The sequence below is a fragment of the Microcebus murinus genome, chromosome 15 (assembly GCF_040939455.1).
Source record: "Microcebus murinus isolate Inina chromosome 15, M.murinus_Inina_mat1.0, whole genome shotgun sequence".
In the NCBI taxonomy this organism is placed as follows: domain Eukaryota; kingdom Metazoa; phylum Chordata; class Mammalia; order Primates; family Cheirogaleidae; genus Microcebus; species Microcebus murinus.
In genome coordinates this window covers 61,784,373-61,798,262 of record NC_134118.1, presented here as the reverse complement: position 1 = coordinate 61,798,262, position 13,890 = coordinate 61,784,373, and positions in this window count along the sequence as shown.

Genomic DNA, 13,890 nt, shown 5'->3' with positions numbered 1-13,890 from the left:
AACTAAAGACTCTATAGTTCGCAGTACTGTCTTCAAGGGACTCAGTGTATCGTGAGAGACAGGCACATAAAGAGATCCACTGCATAGGGCATTTTCGGTGGCAACTCAGAGCTCCAACTGCATGGTTATGGAACACCAAGGATAATACTACTACTCCCTGTGCCTTGGGAAGCCAGGCAAGGCTTAACAGTGGGCATTGCATTTGACCTAGACTTCTGGGATCCATAAGAACTTGGCAAACAAACAAAGAAGGCGGGGGTGGAGAGGGATTCCCTTTGAGTAGAGGCCACAGCATGGAGTTTTAGAAGTCTGTTGTGTGTCCAGGGAAGTCATTATGGGACAATAGTTATTTTGTCCTTCCTTCACCCTATAATGAAGAGATGAGACCAAGAAGGAAGATAAGAATAAGCATCTCATTTAAAAAAAAAATCACATTTAGAGAGGTAATATAAACAGAAAGAACCAAAGTAAAAAGAAAAGTGAGCTATGATTGGGTACGGCAGACATGCAAAAAAATTAGCCTTACATTATTGAATGGGGGTCATGACTAAGATTTATTGAGCAACTACTATGTAGCAAATACTGTGCTAAATATTTTATTTATTATTATCTCATTGAATCCTCACTCTTTTTAAATAAGCAATCATTTAATAGGGCTATTATTTTATCCACTTGACAGAAGACCAACTGAGGATCAGGAAGATTGAGTAACTTGCCCAAGGTTGCGTATTTATATTTATCAAATCCCTAATGTAGGATTTGAAATCAGCCTGTCCACGATCCCGAGGGCTTAATCCCCACACATGCTGCCTCTCCTGCTCACACGTCTGATTAAGATGACTCCATTAGGTGGCAGAATCAGAATTTATGTAGCTATGTGGATAGGGAGACAAACCCTGAGGGACAAACATGACACAAAACAAAGGAAGCAAATGACAACAGCAACAACAACATAAACTTTTTCTAGCAGAATTTGTTCCTGTTGGTTGAAAGGTAAAACTTGTTGAAGTCATCATAAAATGATATGATTCTCCTCCACATAAAGTTTTGGCTGGAGAGGAATAAACACATTGGAGTTTTTATAGGGATATCAACTCAATGAAATCTTTTCTGGAGTGGAAGTGCCATTAGTCATGATCTAGGATGAAGATCCTTGGAGGAAATAGAAGGAAATATATGCACAAGTTCATGCATTGCCATCTTTTGGACATTTAGTCTCTATCTCCCTTTTTTTTTTTAAGCAATTTTATTCTAAAAAGTGATTTTTCCTTTCATCATGCCTTAGATCTCTTTGTTATTCTAAGCTATCTTTTCTCTTCTCTCTCTCTATTTTTTGGTAAGGAGTATATAACTAATAAGAACACAGTCCTTCAGCTACACATCGAAGGTTTGCAGATGTTTGGGCTGCTGTGCAGAGCAGTATGTAGGAAAATAGGAATGTGACTCTGGGTGATGGGAGAGGGCCGGGTTGAATCAGAGGCTAGTGGTTCTTTCCCTACTGGAGAGAGGAAGAGAGGCAGCCAGAGGACCTGAAACCTTGGGGGGGCCTCTCAGGCTTACTGAATGATGTTTTTTAATTAGTTCAAAGGATATCTCCTGTAAATTTAGGCAGAACGTTTAGTGCATCCTATCTCAGAATGGAAGCCCACTGTTATATCGATCTGAGATCCAGGTTTGGTGTTGTCACTTACCTGTACCAGGGTATGGACATGACGTTTTAGAGACTCAGGACCTCTGGAATGAGAGTGAGAGGCAGGTGCGGTGAGACTGCTCCGCCCAGGCCCATCCCTACCGCACAGGATTCAGGGGGAATGGGCTGAGATGGGGTGGAAGCAATGCACCTGGTCAGCAGTAACAAATACTCTCTTTCCCAAAAGAGACCATGGATAAAAATTGAAATAGGTCTTTGGGCATCTGGCCCGGGAAGGGGAGCTTGGGGAGTGGGGGGCAGTGGAAAGGAGGAAGAGAGGGATTTGCAATTACAAAAAAGAAAGAGCAGGCCCCATTAAGAGCACAGTGGGACTGGGCTCTGCAGGCCATAGGCAGCAAAGACCCAGGCATGCATGCCGTGATATCTGAGACATTATTAAAGATGAACTGCAACAACTTCTCAGATTCCTGGTGGTCCAAACAGAAATGTTAAACAAAACAATTTACACAATTTTTACTATTTATAAAAAGAAACACACCATGGTGTCAAATGTTGAAGTCACTTTTCAACACAGTTCAAGCTGGAACAAAGCTGGGAGGGGCAGAAATTGCTCCAAAAGGAAAATGAACTAGCACAGGGGTGTCTGTAGCATGCATGCCCTTCTTTCTCTGGCATTTTAGAAAGAAATCTTCAGAAGTTATTTTTCTCAGGGTTTGAAAACAATGCTGTATTTCCAAGAGTTCTAACAAATTTACTTTAAAAGATACTCAATAATGTTTAAAAAGTTTCCTAACAATTGCATTCTCCCTATATGGTCAAATCTGATTTCACTAGACTCTGACATTCTGGTTACATTAAGGAATCATCCCACAATAAAAATATACTGTAGATAATAGATTTATAACCACATGGCTTCTATTTGTTGGTATTAGTGTACTGAACAAGTGCAGAGCAGATAAAGAAAATATACATTTGTCAAGGGGAAATTCTTCTCATATTGCCTGTCGCATTCTGAAATGGAATGCAGTTAATTACTCTTCTTCCTCAGTTCAGGGAGTTTATTTTCTTAGGATCTATTCTCTGAGTTAATTTTTAAAGAACTAGCTTTGATTAAGTGCCGTATTGGAAGTAACTCTATATAGAGCCATAGCTAAAAGGAGAAGTTATAGCCACAGAAGAAATTCAAATCTGAGAATTAAAAACAACAACAAAGAAATGTGTATCACGGAGAAAATGTGCAATCATTACCGTTTAATGATTAAATGATCCTGCTGCAGGAAGAACACTTGGAGGACATGCCTGGACAAAGGCTTCTCGTTTTACAGTTCACAAAGAGAGAGGTATCATGAGATCCTCAAAGACAGCTCTGGTTTCATTTGGACCAAAATTTAGTTAATACTATCATTATATTGTTCTTTGTAGTGAAATGAAAAATAAAAGGCATACTCGATTAGTCTTTAAAAACAATTTTCAAATAGATATTCCTTGGGAGGTTTCAAAACCTTAAAGATTTAAATGCTTTTCTTTTGAGATATAATAGAAATCTGATATTACAATAAACCCAGATTTGTGCCAACTTACTTCACCCCATCAAGCAATCATAGGGATTATTTACATTTTGTGTAGGGATATGAATATTTTAAGAAACAGACAAAACAGTATGCTGCTTTTTATTGTTTAGCATAACTCACCTTCGTAGACGTCAATGAATTGAAATATCAGTCAATCAAGAAATGACTTTTCGTTATGTGCGGCTATGTTGGCTATTGGGACTTTAGACTCTAAGAACAACCAACAGGAAACAAGGCCAGATGTCTTATAGAAGCCATTGATTTTTGTCCCTGGTGAATTCAGGTAAATTGCATCATTTGAAATCAAACTACTATTAAGCCATTTTTAAAAGGCAAATCTGTCTGGGTTTATTGGTCCAAAATATCAACCTGTGTGCCCATGTACAGAGGTCAAAAAGCATCTTATAGCTGCTAAGAACGTGATAAGAACACCATCAAGCTTCCCAAGCCCTGGCCTCCCTACACTGGAAGAAATCATAAAATGGAAAGTCAGTCATAAACATGAGGATTAATCTGTTAAGACTCATGATAAGTTCATTCTCTTTTGGCATAAAATCGAGGAAAAAATCACTGACATTGCCAGCAAGAGACACATTTTGGGGTCAATTGGAATAAATGACTTTCTTTGAAAAATGAATATTACTTTCATTGCTTTGTACCCATGGAGTGTAGATAGGAAATGCAATGCCCAAATCTGGCACCTTGGCATACTGAGTATTTTAAACTGAAGGAAAATGAGAACTCCCCAGATCCTAGGAAGGTCACTCTCTGACCCTCTCTTCTCTTTCTTCAGTGAGGTCATAAAAAAAATTCTCTGACCTGCCTCCCCTGAAAGCAGTTCGAAGACCCTCATTCCAGAGAGGTCCTGCCCTGTACCTAGAGTCCAGGAAGAATCTGAACAAACAGGCCTTGCTAAGTTCCCCCAGTTTATTACTCTTAGGTCACACCAATTGTTTGTCTAATAACCCTTCTACATGACTGTCCAGTCTTCAACAAACCTAAGCATAAAAATACATAGTTTTCCCTGCGTCTTCATTTCTGAATGTGCCCCATCATGTAAAGCTTTAGTTAGATACATTTTTTTATGCTTTCATGTTAATCTGTGTTTTGTTATAGGAATGTCAGCCATGAACCTTGTGATGGGTAAGTAAAAGACATCAGGTTTTCTCCCCTGCAGATTTTGAAACTTGGATTTTTTTTAATTCATAAATAATGTGTATGATTTGCTTTCAAGATAATACATTTGTAGGCAAACAAGACTGACCATTAGTATGGAATGCTTATTTTGTCAGAGTTCTATACATTTGCAAACGAACTTGTAATTTTCTCTGTTATTACTTCTAAGAGCAGAAAAGCAATAGACCATCCTGGGAGTTTTGATCAATATGAACTTTCTTATGTATCTGTTCAATGCTTTAGTCTCATAATGACTTTAAATCACTTCATTAGTTTTCCTTTATTTTTACAAAATCTTTTTTCTGAAAAATCCTTTAATTTGAAGACTCTAAAATTTGTGCTTGCTAAAACAGTTCCCACCCTGTACTCCCAAGGATTTTAGTTTTTAAATATATTTCACAGTTCAGCTTGGACTAGGAAAATAAGTTGTAGGCTATAATGAAATGTCCACTTTCTTTTACTATCTTTCCCATTGTTATATTCTACATTCTTCACACAGCCTCAGCCAGCATTACAAGTCCTGATGGCCTAACTACTAGTTTCTACAGACCTTATGACAATCTGTTTTCCTGTACTGAGGAAGATATAACTCAGTGAAAAATCAGTCACCCACAGAGGAGCTCCAAGATGAAATTATATTCCTTATGCCACCTCTTAGGGTGAAACACAAAGCTACAGATGAAAGCACACTGAAGATGCCCATCCCTTCACATTTATTTTAGTCTTCACTAATGTTAATCCCCATCCACTGATCCTAAGAGCATGGGGAACAAAGTTCAGACTACCCAATGTCTATTCTAAAGTGCTCTAAGGAAAAATTCCTTTCTGATTTCAAATTTTGGCAGACCATTAAATGTAGGAACATGATTCACCAGAGTAAAGCATATAATTCCATTTATAGTCTTAAATCTCAAGTGTGTAATAAAAGAAGTCACATATTTGAAAATGATGTCCTATTGCTTCCTGCTAGTGTGAGGCTGGACTTCAGAATGAAAAATCACTTTTAAGAATCAATTACTTAATATTTTACCCTATATTGTATTTCTACTCTCGATGATGCCATATAATAAACTCCAATAATGCTTTATTTAACTTTGCTTTCAGGTACAATCTAAGAAATAATTTCTTTGGTGTCAAGATTTGGGCCTTATTACGAAAGTGGAATTTTAAAGTTCCCTGTAAAAACATCCTATAGCTTTTACGGTGTTTGTATATTTTTTGGAATTGCTAACATACAGTATGTGCAGATAATGTAATTCTCTCCCATCATAAATATATCAAAGTATATGTGGAAAGTGTACAACACAGGTTTGAACTGCATGGGTCCACTTATATGCAAATATTTTTGAATAAATATATTGGCAAATTTTTTAGAGATTCACAACAATTTGGAAAAACTCACAGAGAAACCACATAGCCTACAAATAATAAAAAAAAATTTAAAGAGTTAGGTATGTCATGAATGCAGAAAATATATGTACATCTTAGTCTATGTATTAATGGACTGTTTATATTATTGATAAGGTCAACAGCAGGCTGTTAGTAGTTAAGTTTTTGGGGAGCCAAAAGTTAAATGTGGATTTTTGACTGCACAGAGATTGATACTTCAAACCTTGCATTGGTACTCCAAACCTCAAAACCTTTCATATTCTTTTTGAAAGGAAATATTATGTAGTGGAGAAGATGGACTTTTGGGGTATAAATCAAATCCATTGTTCATGGCTGAAAAGGAAATACAGCCAGCAGAATCCCAAGCATTTTTTTTCAATAATGAATTTAACTGTTTGTCTTCATTAGTCTGGTATCATATACACCAACTCATGCATTTATGAATTACATTTATTTCAAAACACAAAATAGGTCTCTGTTCATTCTTAATGCTAAGACTAGTCAAACAAACTAAGGTTTTAATTTTAGAGGAAGACCACATGTGGCATCATAAAGCTAGTTTTGAAGCTTAATTCTTTCCACATTATGTAGTTTAAACAAGAGGTTTTGTTTAATAGTATTTTAGTACATTAAAGGCAAGTGATTTCAGTCAGTGGACTCTGAGTGAGTTGAATTGCCCTCTCAACAAGAAGTTATTTCTTGTTGCTACAATAAGTTATTAATATTTATCTATGTATTGAATGAAGAAATGAACACAGTGGAGTTTAGAGCACATTATGAGAAACTAAGTAAGATTAACAAAACAAAACAGAACAAACTCCCAGAGTTCTTCGGTTAAAATATGATTCATTAGGGGTAATAAAATTAAAACTGAAAATGAGCAATAAAATCTAAAGACAATATGCAAACTTCCCCTTTTATCATGGACGTTAATGAAAGTATCACACTTTTTGTTTTATTCCAAATTTTCAGTTTATCTTTCATATTCCTTTCTTCGAAGGCATCTTGAATTATTGTCATTTTTTTTGGCAAGAATCAGATTACCCGTGGTAGAACAGGACGTCTTCTCTAAGTACTATCACTTACTCTTGGTTTTACCTAAGAGGTTGCCACAGTCCAAGCCTGTGCCCACTTATAGGGTCCTGGGTGCCGGTGAGGACAGATGATATCTTTATTTAACTTCTGCAGAGTTAGTTAGAGAACCTGAATCATGGTTGAGGAGGAAGCAGAAGCTTGAAGCAGCACCAAGCTTTGATGGAAAATTACAGAGAGATCTGATTCAGAGGCTAGGATGACTTGAAACAAGACAGAAAGAAAGAATAAAATGAGTCAAAGGAGTGGTTCAGCCCTGAAGCCGTGAATTTGTTAAAGTCCTACCTGATACAGAAGAAAGCCTGGATTCTGAACGCAGAGTCAAAACGAAGCCACCTGTGGGTGTGGATGCTAGTCTTGCCCCTAAGGAGGTTTCCTGCCAGGGTGGCCAACAGCCCTCAAGTGAGAGAACTTAAGGGCGAGGCGGCACACCATTTAGCATCAGACACAGAGCCCATTTTTATAAAAAAGGGAATGGAGTTTACATTTGTCAAGATCAGTTATATTATCACTCCTATTTTTCAGGGTTAATCATAGTCTGTGCTATTATTATGAGTATGATCAATATAAGTAAAAATATTTTAAGTATAATAACATAATATAAATATACATCAAATATAAATAAAATGGTATATTAAAAAATAGAATAACAATAACAAAAATACTTTCTGAGCACTACTGTGAATGGACTATATGGAGTGCAGAGTGCTGATTTTGGTTTGAAGCTTGCAATTACTTTCTGAGACTAGTGGGAGTGGCTTTGGGCTTTCAAAATGGAATAGAAAAACAGCATTAGAGGGAGGGAATGGAACATTCTAGTTAGAGGAGACTGAGTGAAGAGTTGGAGGTAGAAGCACACTCTTGGAAATCTCTAGTCCCGGGGCGGGAGGAAGGGAGGAGGAGGCGGAGGACTACTGGGTGGAGACACCTGGTTTGTTTGACCCACACCCAACTTCCCAGCTGGAGAACTTGAGTGTTTCCCCAGCTGCACCTGGCAGGTTCAGTCCAACCCAGGTTCCGGTGCCATTCTAATTCCCAGGACTGAGAACATTTAATTAGCATTTTATGAAAATAAACCAGTCACAAGCCTGTTTTACTGACGGTTGTAATGTTTTCTTACTCTGTCATGGAGTTCCCATCTTGGGACTTCCGTGAGGTAACCGGGTTTGTGTTTTTTCCAGGTCTCTGGCCTGATGCCCCCTGTCTAAGTCCAACTTTGCTTTCTTGGGCTGTGGGCTGAGCCTCAATCTCTCCTACTTGGGGGTTAGATACCTGCTTTACAGCAGAGATGATAAGCACAGGATGTTGGCTGAATATTGAGAGTACTTTGACCCAGATACAAGAAAGAAGCTTGTGGAACTTGTTGAGTCATCTCCTGCTGGAATAGTTCAAAAGTTTCAGCAATACTGTATAATGAAGATAAGGCTGAAAATAAGTGATTAGCATGTTAGAATTCTTAACAACAACAACAACAAAACGACTTCACGAATAAAACTATAAGAATTATAGCTGGAAAAATAACTCCCAGTATTCCACTTTCCTAACAAATCCAATGTATTCATTTCTCCCTTCTCCTTTTTTGGTTTTTACCCATACAAATATATTAGTTATAACCATAGCAGAGATCCAAATTAGTATACCAGATCTACTCCAAAGAGAAAGTATAAAGGCTTGTGTTTTACTACCCAACTCGTTGAAACAAAAGCAATTTTTATCAAAGAATATGCTACCACCTACTGAGCTAGCTGTTGGGTACTGTAGCTCCTAAAAGTCCTATTTTTGTAAATCGAGCTGAACTTCCTTTTTGAGAAAAAGATTATTCACCACTCTGGTAGGAAGATCGTTTAAAAGTGTGGGAACCCTTTGCCCTGTGCACAGCAAACACATTCTCAATTTTGTCTGCTGCTTTGATCCCAAATATTACCCAAGCTCATCTCAAAACTAACTCCCTGAAGTTTGTATTCACCACCCTAGCCCCTTTCCAGTTATGGCTTTGAGAGACTAGAAAACAGTCTTCCAGTGAAAGAAACAGCAATTGTAAACACAGTCTGGGCTGTTGGGAAAGGATTACTAAACCCTGGCATCGTTGCTGTTGTTTTTCAGGGGATTTCTACATGATGCTGCATTATTTGAATCTGATGATCAGGTAACCCAATTTTCAAAGAAGCACATGAAAATTGTGGTATGGAAGAAACATGACTTTGGTGGTAGAAGATCACAGTCTGAGGGGTATGGAGTGGGACTAGTTTGGGGCAATCCTGTGAATTTGGCAAAGCTTATCCTTGAATCACCTTGGCCCTTTTCCTCCTTCTCATACTAATGGACCTCCTGTATTCCCAAACTATCCTGACAGGGCTTGGTGAATTAGTTAACACAGAGGTTTTAGTGGCTTAATTACTGGTCCTTCTGGAGAGGTATAAATTTCAGGAGGAAAACCTCAGGAGGCAATATTTAACCCATGTCAGTGGTCCTCTAATAGCGGAATTTTAAGTGCTGCATTCCTGGAAGGGGAGGTATTTGTTGGATTAAAGGCTTCCTGACCTGCAATTATGTTATATTAGAGTATCACTACTCAGTATGTGTGATGACACCTTGAAAAATATTCAAGATCTTTGGAAAGGGAATTGGATAGATAAACTCGAGATTTAGAGAAGAATGAGGAATAGGAAATTGCAAATCATCTTTATGGAAAGAAAGAATATTTGTTGTATCCGTTATGGGAATGCTCTACACCTATCACATCTCCTGAAGAATGGCAGGGTAAATTCAGTGATGATCAGAATCCATCAAAGCACATATTTCCCTCCAGGGATTAAGTAAGCAATTAAACGAAATCACTACTTTAAATGCTTTTGTAATGTTATGACTTATTGGTCCTCTTAACATTCTTTTCCTCTTTAGCAATTGGTTCAGCAGGTCTCTGAAAACTCTTCTGTCAAGGAACAATCAAAAATCTGTTCTAGGAACTACGGTTAAAATGAGGTGAAACCATTGGCAGAGTCCTCTGGAAGCCCCACACTCTGCTGAGATACAGAAGCATGACCAGGTTGGTTCTTAGTCTTCTGGGGCCTTGGGGTTGTGGAACACATTTAGGGACATGGTGATTTTTGACATATAAAGAAACAAAAATCTTCAGTTAATTTTTACTCATGGTGGTTGCTAAAATAGTACATATCTACTTGAATCAAATTTAAAGGTATGTTGAAAGAAAAATAATAAAAACAGTAATATTTATTTACTTTTATAAATTCATTTACCAATGTAGTTTCATTGGAATTACATATAAACATTAATAAACTCTGTAAGTCAGTATTTGAAGGTTCTATTTATTTCCTTTTCTAAGAAATATATTGACACAAATAAAACTGTCCTATTTAGAAGAGGTACTTATGGATTCAATTAATTAGGACTTATTCTTCCCACTAATTTTGTTAAGGAGGCAGCTCATTCATGTGGTAATGTAGCAGTTCATGTCACAAGCAAATTAAAATAAGAAATGTCTACTTTTAGAAATTTTTTATGGTCTGAAACTACCACAACCACAGGGATCCATCTTTTGAAATATTGCTATAAAAGTTTATACCATCATATCTGGCCAAATACAAAAAGTTAACTTGGGTTATACTGAGTATTTAATGGTTAGGAAAATTTGTGTCCGTTGATATCTGATGCTTCACTGCGAAACACGTATGGTCTTGTTTTCCTCTGCCCTCAAAGGTTAAACGCTTTGTTCTTAATAAGGCATTCAGACACAGAATAAATCAGGTATTAGCTGTCAGTTAAATGAGTGACAAAACTGACACGGGGTAATTCTTGACTAGGACTTGCCTCTGTTCATCATTGGTGCAAATAATTTTTTATTTCTTTCTATATTCTGCATTTCCATTCTTGCCCAAAGATAATTGCCCCCCCCCCACCTTGGAAAATAGTCATTAGTTTATTTTATTTTGAAAGGTTAGAAACTCCCAAAATTTTGATTGTTGATGTGGAAATCAAATATATATAGGTAATGCTGTCTTTTGCAAGACACTTCATGGCTTGTGAGTGCTGGTTTGTGTTCTCTTCATTCAGACAGTAAAGTCAGCTTTAAACGCATCACTGTGGTGAGTTGATGAGGATCGCATGACCTGCGTGAGAGGTCTGGTCTAGAAATTCTCTTTGTTCTCTGTGGCTCTGTCCTGTGACACTGCAGCTTCCTTTCAAGTGGAGCCTGGCATAATGGGCTGAAGACAGGGTGACCTGGCATAACTCGACCCGCGCAAATGTGTTCTCCTTTATCCAGTTGGGCCCTTTGACATGCCCTGGCAGATGTTACTGTGTCAGCATTGCATTGGAATGGAAGAATTCGATTACTTTGGGGATCGATAGCCACTCTAGACACTTTTGAAGCATGTTGAGAAGATGAACTTGTCATTTTTTCCTCCCTCCATTTTTAGACACACGACTCTATTAAGGGAAATTTAATCCGTATGTTTCTGATTCCTTTACACTTAACTCATCAAAATGTTGTTTTGTAAGAGCCCTTTGAAGTCAAGGAAGCCTTTTAAGTCATTTTTTATGAGACTTTTTCAAGCCTCTTTTCTTAGGAACAGGAAGTGGCATTTAGCCAACAGTTAACAAACTCAAACACCAAAAGGTTCAAGTTGGGTTTGAATCTCTGAACCCACAAGTGTTTGAATGGACTCTTGACATGCCCCATCTTTGCTGTATGCTGGTGCCAATAGCCATCATAACCCTGCTAATGACAGAGATGGCTCCGGGACCCTAACCAACTGCCAGCTTGCAAGTGTTTCTCTAATCAATCTGCTTCATGCTGAATTATGACTCATTTAACTTTAAAGGAACTACTTTATTACCCATTCAGCCAAGCGTTTTTGTGACTTCTGTGAGAGCTATTTAAGTTGTCACTCTCACGCAGCTAGCTAGATAGAACTTTTAAATCCAGTCACCAGCAAAATCACACAAGAGTTCAAGTTCACAGGACAAGCGAGTGTTGATTGACCATGAAGGCTTCTACCCACAAAGACACAGAGATTATTTCAGCCACTCGGTTTCCGAGGAAAGAAGAAGATAACGTAGATCCCTGTGACCCTTTAGAAAATAAAGTGCACCTTAAAATAACAAATGAATCATCTGGCTTCAGAAGTTCCCATTTGATTTATATTCAACAGTTGTTGTAAGTATAAACTAACCTCCATTTCTTGGGAAATTTATAGCCGAAACAAGTATAGTGCTCTTGTGGTAGTTCCTGCTGCTGAATGCATTTGAAGTGATTCTGCCCAATAGACTTTGAAGTCATTTTACTGAGTCCTAATCCTACTACTTGCAAATTATGCAACAATGACTATGCCACATAGCAACAGCTGATCTAGGTTAAAAGCTTTAAAGTAGTCTCAAAGGTAGCCCAGGAAGGGGCAGTGAGAAGGAATTCTAGGAACGAGAGGGGTTCGGTAATGAACTTGGATGTGAAGAGAGCTCCGGCAGGCTGCTACTCCTCTCCTTCAGGACACTGGGACTCAGTGCTCTGCAGACAGCGTTTATTACCCGGGCTCAGGGGCCTGGGCTTGTGGAGTAGCTGTACCAGGACAGCATAGCGGCTGAGTGCCTGGGGGCTCTGCAATCAGACTGTCTTGTTCAAAGCCTGGCTCCATCTATCACTGGGTCTGTGATCTTGGGGAAACGGGGCTAACAGTGGAACCTGTTTCACTGGGCTGTTGTGAGGATTAAATGAGAGGAGACGTGAAGTTCCTGGTGGCGTCTCAATAAACATCAGCTGTGATGACGATGCAGTCGGGTGGGACTGGAGAAAAGCACAACAAGGAATACTCAGGTACAAGTTGAACACAGGAGTTACGAGCCCCTCGTGTCCTTTAATCTTCCTACAAATGCTCATGCATGTCCATGGGTTTAAATGACACTTGTTTCTTAATGACTCTCAAGGCGATATCCCTCTGGCCCTCTTGGAGCAAAGCCCGCAGCCCCTTCAGCCCAAGCTTCAGTTCCTCATGTGGAACTGTAGGCCCTTTCTCCAACTTGCATGTTCTTTTCCTATTCCACAACCTTGCTGGTCATGTGTCTTCCATCCTTAGTGTCCCTGCTTCTGGTCTGTCTGGCAAATTTCTGCTCATCCTTTAATGCTCAAGCACCACCTCTTCTGTAAAAGCCTCTGACTTCTTTTTTGCTGATTTACATATTCCTCCCTTTATGCTGTCACCGCCCGGCACTTGCAATTCCAGATCGCACGCGCCGAGTTGCTCTGGGAATCCTGTACGTGCATCACCACGCTCCCCTGTGAGCAAACCAGAATTCGGAATTCAGTCCGAATTTTGTGAAGGAATAAAATGTGTCTAGAGAAATAACAGGAGGGTGAGATGGGTTGAAAATAGTTTTGGTTTTATCAGCTCCACTTTTACTGGAGTAGACTCGACTGCATGTCTTGATTCTTCTTGTGGTCACTTCTAGCACATTTCAGTGTCTTGGAGATCGTTTACCTTTATGAGTGAGTTTCATTTTTCTCTATGAAAGATGTGCCACAGTGCTCCATGAAGGACTAGCGCACGTGTGTGTCTGCTGCTATATATTGAATATCATAGCCCAGATTTCGAAGCAGCTCCACCAGGACAGAGGGGCTCCTAGACGTTACATCAGTGCTCGGCATAGAGGAGACATGCAGTGTTTGATGAATGAATGTATGAAAGCAAAGAAGAAACAGTATCTTGATAATTAAGGAAAAATACCAGTGCTCTCTTCTTTGCACTTACTCAGGTATTTACCTCAGTTCCCTAGAGTGACTTTCCAGTCTTCGCAGTGGCTCACTGTGTTCAGCATCAGTCCTATCAGATGCCAGTGGCAAGAGCATCTTTTCTATCCTCATGCTAATAATGTTGTCACATTGTCCTCACCAGTGTGGACTTGCTGAGAAACTTATCAAAGTTTTGACAACAACTGTCAAAACCCAGCTCTGTGTGCCCTATGAAGATCTCAAGTCACTAGCTGTGAGTGATGGATGCA